The sequence below is a fragment of the Apis dorsata genome, unplaced genomic scaffold (genome assembly GCF_000469605.1).
Source record: "Apis dorsata unplaced genomic scaffold, Apis dorsata 1.3 scaffold_330, whole genome shotgun sequence".
Classification (NCBI taxonomy): Eukaryota; Metazoa; Arthropoda; class Insecta; order Hymenoptera; family Apidae; genus Apis; species Apis dorsata.
Genome location: NW_006263598.1, coordinates 189695 through 198205, shown reverse-complemented (window position 1 = coordinate 198205; position 8511 = coordinate 189695). Strand labels below are relative to the sequence as shown.

Sequence of the window (8511 nt, the reverse complement as noted above, 5' to 3'; positions counted from 1 at the left end):
AAAAAAAAAAAAAAAAAAGAATCACCAGAAACGTTACTCGTTTCGACACGAGCAAAACGATCGAGCAAATCGCTTGATATCGCGCTCGGTTCGCGAAATTCCATCGGCGCGACTTCGGGTCGGCGTTGAAAGAAGCTTCGGCGGAAGCGGTGGGACGAAAGCGAGAAGGCTGAAAAGCGTTGACATTCAAAGGGTCGCGTGTCGTGTTCACAGGAACGACGAGACGACGAGCAGAAATAAGAGGATCCATTGGTGGAGAGTGCTCGCGGTTCCCCGCCCGACTTCTTTATTTTCCGGTCGAACGAGTTGAAAAAGAAGAGCGACTCCTCCTCTCTCTTCATTCCACCGCGAAAGATCATTACTCTGCTCTGCGTAGGTCGGTTACTCGTTAATAACGTCTGTCAAATAACGGTGCGATTCGTTGGCGTTTAGTCAGCTTAATCGAGAGCTCGCGTTCGTAATCGAGAGACTTCCGATTTTTCTCGACCCTCTCCTCTTGTTTATCTGTTGGGATGAGCTCATGTGGCGCTCGAACGATCGCGTTATCCTCCAATAGACGTTTCCATACGAAACAAAGTTTCTTTGATAATGAAAATTCCGTTTGACGTTGGCTCGATAAGGGGGGCGGCTGTGTAAGTCGGTGGACGATCAGTCTACGGGAAACAGGCGGAAGCGAAGGAAAGGAATAATTCCTTTGGATAGTCTCGTGCCGTTTTTCGGAGACGAGGATCGTTAATCTTGCACCGAGCTTTTTACGCCAGCTTTACGAGCTCGCGTGTATTCGCTTGGCACGCTCGCTACGTATCCCGTAATTATCGAACCGGTGCGTGGTTTTTTGCGTGAATATAGATAGAGATTTCCGTGATTACCCAGCAGGTAATCGTAAATAATCGAGTCGATGCAGTATCGACTTAGTGTAGATTATATGCACATACAATTGAACTCGTTTTCTCTGTTCTTCTCTGTTTCATCATCGGCAAGTGTTCAAGCTCTCACAAAATTGGCAAACGAAATAAACTTGTTTACCAACATACAATTATTTATTTTATTTCTCTTCGCATATTTCGTTGTATATTAAATACAGAAAGAATAACAATAAGAATAATATCTCTAAAAGAATAAGAACCTATTTCATCAATTTTACAAATTCAAAACAATGAATTACAATTTAAAATTACATTATCTAAGTTAAATTTAGAATTATCATTAATTCACCATCATCTCTATCTACCTGTTTTCTCACACAACGCGATACCCATCGTTATATAATCCCTTGCCGCTTAACAAACTGAAACTCGAGGAATGTTCAAGAAGCGGGAAGAAACGTCGAAGAAAAACTGTTGCCATAGCGAGGAGGAGGAGGAGAGGCAGGAAACGCGATGGGCACGTGATGGGAGTGCGTAAAGCCGGTCGTCAGGCCGCGTTTCGTTTCCCCTGGCCCGCTTTCCGTCGCGGGGCCCCCATTAAAAACTCGGCGATGCGGCCTTATCTCGGCCGACGGATCGATTTTCGGTATCGCGGTCTCGATCGGCTCGCAGGAAACGACGTTGCGTCCCCCCCAGGTGGAGGGAGCAGCGGTGGCGAACAGGGGCCCACCTGGCACGCGTTGCCCCTCCATCTGCTTTCTCACGGATCCTCTTCCTACCTGCTTGGAAACCTCGGCGTGCACGCGAGCGAAACACCAGTGTTCACGCTTCGACGAATAACCAACGGCGATGGATGCCTGTTGGTCGATTGGCGAGGGTTGTCGATCGATGGAGGATGGTTATTTTTCTTTTTTTTTCTTATGGAGGTTCTTGTGGAGACTTCCGTGCGAGGAGGGAAAGGGAGGTCGGGGGTATAATGGATACAAATCGAATCGAACCGAGATCCATCGGATACAGGGAGATGATACAGGGTTGTAGATAAGGGGAGGGTTGGCACGAGGGTTGGTATTTGTGGCAAATAACGCGTAAATCCGATGGATGGAAAGTTAACGCGTGGATAGTGGGAGATAAGGGAAGGTAGATTGGGGATTATGGTGAACGATAGGTGAGAAACGTACGAGGATGGGTTCGATTTATTTTGCTGGAAATTCTTGGCCTCTCCAAAGTTTGGCCCTCTTCTGTAATTATGTATTCCTGAAATTATGTTTGAGCAACACGTGGACCGTGTATAACCGTGGAAATATTATTATGTGAAATATCATTTGCATAGTAGTCAAGGTAATCGTGTTTCGGGACCGTCGAGACGAAATAATTAATAGAAATATCAACTCATAAGGGTCTGAAATTTTAATTACGATCGTATGAAGAAATTGGTAATATGCGCCTGAGACCACACGCATAGATACGTGCATAATTTATCGGGTATAAAAATTTTATATTTATGTTACAGTCTTTCCCTTCTTGTTTCCCAATTTGTTTCTTAATACTCCCCCTCCTCTCCCTCCTCTCCCTGTCATGTCATGAATATGCAATTTAATAATTTATGGAAATTTATACTTCAAACATAACATATATAATTATCAAAGGAACGAGATTTTTGAGATGACAGTATTCGCTTCAAAATTGTACAAACCGGTAAATTTTTTTTCAATTTTAATATATTAGAATAAAAAGTGATAAATTTCAAAAGGAAAATTTGTGTTTCTCTTTAATACAATTATTGCAAAAATCTAATTATAAGCAGAATACGATAATGCGACTAAAAATTAAATGTCAAAGAAACGAGTCTCTAAATAAACGATAACCAAACCCTCTTTCGAAACGAGATAAAGGAAAGGGGACGAAGCGGGTATCGCGTCGAAGCAATAAAACGCGAACAAGGGACAGCAAGAGAAACAACCCCGACGAGACATACATCACGAAACGTCCCAAAAATGTTGGTAAAACGTACACGCATACACACATGCATCACGCGTATGCTTGGCATGCATGACGGCGAACGATCGACACGCGAGATTAGAGGGAAAGCGTATCGGGGAAACGAGTTTCTTCTGGCGCTAGGTCCACCACGTCAAGATCGCGCGACAGATAGACCGGTCCAGGGAAAACACGCTCAAAAGGAAAAAAAAGAAAAAAAGGAAAAGGAAAAAAATAACCTGTCCAGATCCTGAAATTTTCGCTGGACCCGCCTCCTGCTATCGCGGAGGAGCTGCGTATTCATGGAAAACTGTCAAATAATTCTGCGACGCGATTCGAGAGAAGCGTTTGATCCTCTCTACGAGTAGCGAGCAGCTCGATGGCGTCGTTGACTCGCGCGCGCACACGTGCCCAACCGAGTATATTTTCAGCGACACACCATCGGTCCAGTCGCTCTTATTCGCGTGACGCGGCTTTAACGAAGCGATCAAAGAAGTTACGAAGGTGTGTTTCGGATTTAGAATTCGTAAATAGAAGAAATGGAAATGGTTTCTTTCATACTTTCGTATCGATTTTCGAATTAATGAATAAAGTAATGGGATATAGTGGAAACAATGCTTCATAAAGATAGTTTTAATAACGGAGATTTCTCTTTAGAGGGAATTCGAGTCGATCGCCATGATTACATTTTAATTATAATTATTTTTGAAGGATTAGTAATAATTGAATATAGAAAGTTTATATCGAATATTTGGATTTTTGAAGGATTGCCACGATCATTTCTTATTGCAATTATTACAGAAAATTTTATAATAATTATTTTTAAAGTAGTTTCTCAAAACTTGCCACGATTATTTTTCGTTACAAGTTTATGCGTGTAGAATGTATGTTGCAATGAATGGATTTTCTGTAGCGATAGATACTGAAAAAAATATTATTCGTCGTTGGTCATACATATTAAATACTTTACGCCACGTTTTCTTTTCATATTTTAATATTTATTTAAATTTTCATTCCCTAGAAATAAAATATTATATTTACTTAACCTTATTAAAACAGGTTAGTTTTGCTATTATAAACGAGGGGTCGCGGCTCAAAGAAGGTCGGAAAATATTGCATAATATCATTTTCCCCTGAGCACATACAAGCACATATATTTTATCCCAGATACAAATGAACGATTGAACGTATTCATTACAAAAAAAAAATAATCTACGTTCGAATTTACGCAGCTGTGAGCTCATAAATCTAAATATTAACTCGAAATTTCGTCGTATCTGGAAAAAAGGAGAACGAACGAGAGAGAACTTATTCACCAGATTTTCACCAAAGAAACTGCCTCCGTTTGATCATCCACTGAAAAATCCAAGACGCGGTTCCGCTCCACAACTTCTTCTTTCCGTCACGAGAACTTAAACGAGACCTTCTCCCATAAAAATTCATCTTTCCCCTCAACCGTTTTAAAAGTCACGGGCTTTAACCCCTCCTCATCGAGTCACTTTTGACGTGGTGGTTCCTTCGTGGACCTCTTTTCACCACACGCAAACGGAACACTTCGCACGAAGTTGAGACGTAGACGCTTTCGACGCCACGGAAAATCGATCGAAAGATCGTAATGGACGAGGTTACAAGAGGCTCGCAGCGGTGGCCAAGCTGCATTGGATACCCATAAATCGACCGAGCAGGCCACGTCCCACCGAATTGAATCCTCATAGTAGTCGCAGGTAGCCGCAAATTTGTACACGTTGCGTCGAGGTTTCTCTCGTGAACCACTCCTCTTCTGGCAACAAAGTAAAATAGTCATCGTCAATGCGTGTCCCAAAGGTAAAGAAAAGAAGAAAGAGCTAAGAAGGTCGACTCTTGTGGTCTCTGTCAAAGGAAACTTGTATCTTCGGGATCGGTTCAGATCGAGGGAAGATAAGACGCATAGTGCGAACTTACAAGCTTGTTCTCTCGCATTTGATTTAACTAACCAGGCCTACTAGACTTTGTATCTCCAAGGATCTTCATTTGGAGGATTATCCTACGTGGTAGGTGAGCAAAGAAGAAGAATATTCTTATAGACGTAAGGTCTATAAAGATGCTCCGCAAACCCACATCCCTCTGCATGGGGGGTTGACATGTTTATTTCGCTGCGTAATCTTCTCGGATTACGTTTGAGGCGTACGTGGAGAGGGGGAAGGAATAGGAGAAGGGAGGGTGGAGAATGAAAAGAAAAAGGAATGGAGGAAAGGATAGGGGGCGGAGGCAAGAAGCGCATACCTGGGATCGCACACGTGTGAGCTCGAGAGTTCTCTTGTTGAGGATCGTGTACACGAAACGAGTCCTTGAGAGAGGCGATCGATTTGTAGCGTGAGCCAAGGTGATGTTTGTTTTAGAAGTTTTAGGTCTATTCGTTGGTAAGGTATATTCATTAAGTAATTTTCGAATGGTAAAAGTTATGGAGGCTTGTATTTGAAATATTTGAATTAGCAGAAAATTTCTTCGTATTCTTAAAACTTCTATTTCGAGTAATTGTAATCTCTCTTCCTTCGAAAGAAATACAAATTCGTTCCAAACAGCAAAGAATATTATTCAAGCCAATGAAGAATAATAGTGGAGAAATGGGTGTTTTCGAATGAAAGAAAATTATTCTCTAGAAAATTTATTACTCCATCCATCGCGTGAATACGCAGAGTGTGATCCACGGAACATACGTGGGTGGGAAAATTGGTCGAGGGATGATTTACCGAGAAATGTCTTTTTTATGGTGTTTGGAAGATTCGTCGGAAAGATATAAGGATGAAAAATAAGGTAGATCGATCTTTGTACCACGAAGAAAGAGAGAGAAAGAGAGAGAGAGAGAGTGAGTACATTTGGACGTTTATTGTGAAAGACGAAGTTTATCATTTTTATATACACCCTTTTTTTATCCTTCATAAAAAGGTTGCTCGTAAATCAAATCTTTCTCTTATCCGTTTCTTATCATTTCGAAAAATTTCTCGTAAATCATATTACCCAATGAAACACAACTCAATATTCCGGTGTGTACAGCGGAAAACAGGAATCTGTCCATCCCAAGAACAAAATAGCAGGTTGCAAGAGAGTTGCACTCCTGATTAAGCCATTCGGCTCCATCCTCTTCTAAGCTTTCCTTCCTCGGTCTTCATCCACAGGATACTCGTATATTTTCCAAGCCAATTTCTGCAACCATCTAGCACATCCTTCTTTCTTTCCTCAAGGGGAAAATCGTGGAGAAACACGATCATTCGAACACGGCCTGTTATTCAAGTATTCAAGTATTCGTGGCTGCGTGAAACGCAAAATTCGTGACGCTGTTACTACGTAAATGCATGCAAATTTATTACGACCGGGGGCAGGATGCGTGCGTCGCAATTTACAACGCTGTAAGATAAAATGCGTAATATCCCTGGGCATTAGAAATGTGAAGGAGACGTGGTGGTATAACGCCGCGAGATTACACGGCGGAGAAGAGTCGAGATCGGTCGAGGAAGTTTCTAAATAACACGATGCACGATGATGTTCCACGATGAGACCGTTGTCGAATGAGGGAAGGATCGAGAGAAACAGAGATATAATTGCCCGGTGTTCACGAATCCAGGGGTTGCAGCAGCTTTTTTTTTCTCCAGGGCCTCGATCGATCTGCGTGGATCCTAACACGCAAACGGGGTCAACGATTGATGGGATACGATATAATCGATCAAACGTGAAGATGTAAGGGAAGTTTGGATGATCGAGCAGAAGAGAATTAAAGCGTTAAGCTGATGCAAATAAAGCTCATCGTTAATTTTTTAACGATTTTTATGCGATGTATCGCGCTGCTTCCTCTTTTTATTCTCCTTTTTTTGAATTCTATCCTCCTCTATATCTCTGTGGATTAAAGGTCTGAAAAAATGTTGCACGTAATTTCTTCAAATCGAACATTTATCACGCTGTTGTAAAGATAAATAATTAAATTTATCTATTCCAAAGTGATCCTCCTTCTAACCTCTGCCTCATCATTAACATTACTCATTCCTGAACTTCGACCTCTACTTCTTCATCCTATCTTCCACGGTCTCTACCTGAATACTCTCTATTTTCTGACTTTTATAAAAGCCTTATATATATTATTCTCGCGTTATTTTCAAAAATTATTTTCCATAATCGGAATATTCGCACGGTGCGTGGTCATAGACCAAAGCGATAATACTTATGCTATAATTTCGTGCTTGTAACTCGTAAGATCGTTCAACTTCTAATTTTACTTCCTCTGGTAATAAAATTCCAAACTCGGAGTGTAAATTAACAGTAAATCCACCACAATATCCCCGAGATTACAGTTTCTCCTCGACGTCTCGACGAGTGAAAAAGGAAATTCTTAAGAATCACGGAGCCAATATTCGATTGCTCCGGTTATACGGGCTCATTCAATGCAAAATATCGGCGTCCGACTTGTATCGGTGGAGGTTTAACCAGGTTTAATTAAAGTCCAGATGAAACTTTACGAGCGGCGATAAAGCGGTACGCACACTTCCCTCCGTATTTGCACGAACGGTTTGGTGTGTACTCTCGCGGAGGGAACTAGTTTCGCGCGATCGTGTAGCTCGTCGAGCTCGAAGATGGAAATCAACGGGGAGAAACAAACGCGCGAGCGAGTACCACCGCGCACGCATGCCTGCCTATGTATCGGTGGATTGAAACGCGACAAGCCGGATCGTTTGTCAATGTCGTCCTTCGGTGGGTCCTTTGTTGGTATCGCGGGTTTCGCGTTTGTAGGTGGTGCAAATTATTTCGTTGGAGATCGAAAGTGGCCTGCGTTTGGCCGCACGTGCCTCTGTCGGCGGTCCAAGTAATTATCCATGATGAATTTTCCCGTTGCGTTGCAAGAAATCGCTCGAAACTGGAACTAAAATTAGATCGAATCTTGTTTCGAATAGCCCAACAATTTTAATCTCGTGCAAGTTTTTAGAGATTAAAAATTATTCATCTTTTGGAAAAGGGGTTTCGAGTGCAATTTCAACGCGAAATTGTTGGGAAATGGTCACTGCTAAAAATACAGAAATAGACTCCCGTATAATGTTACGCGCTGGATATAAATTTATAGCAAATCGTATTGTACGAGAAATTTCTCTCGTGTATATAACGCGAGGAAAACAATCTAATGTTCAACTAAAGCAGATTTAATTCTTAAATTATAATTCCTGTGTTTATTATTTGTACGGAGAATCGCGTTATACGGCAGTCTATTGTAGATAATAATGTAAATAAACATTACTTTCTGTAAACATTATAGTCAAAAATATTATTGATATACGAAACTTTACTCAGTAGACATTTCCTATTACACGCAATAAGTTCACGTTAAGAACGCTGTAATATATTACATATCTTTGCATTTTACTTTATTCCCATATAATTACTCATATATTCCTCATTCATCACACACAAATCAATTTCTAGGAAGACGATACCTTCGTGGCAAATTAACAATTGATCGAGAGAGTTTAAAATAGCATCGAATCGACAGTGAGCTCATTATCCGGGGAAAAGTCGATGAAAACACGGGTGGAACACAGGACAGCTAGGGAAGGTAGGCAGGGCGGAGAACGGTCTCAGAGATTCATGACGCGGAATAATCCACGGGGCGAGGAGAGGAGGCTGTGGAATACCGCATTATGCGAGCGTA

At 41.5% G+C, this 8511-nt stretch overlaps 1 protein-coding gene across 5 annotated transcripts in view; it reads left to right on the top strand.

The window, feature by feature from the left end:
- LOC102673947 (netrin receptor UNC5C-like) overlaps nt 1-8511 on the top strand; it is a 50747-nt gene that overhangs the window by 4252 nt on the left and 37984 nt on the right. The window lies entirely within an intron of this gene.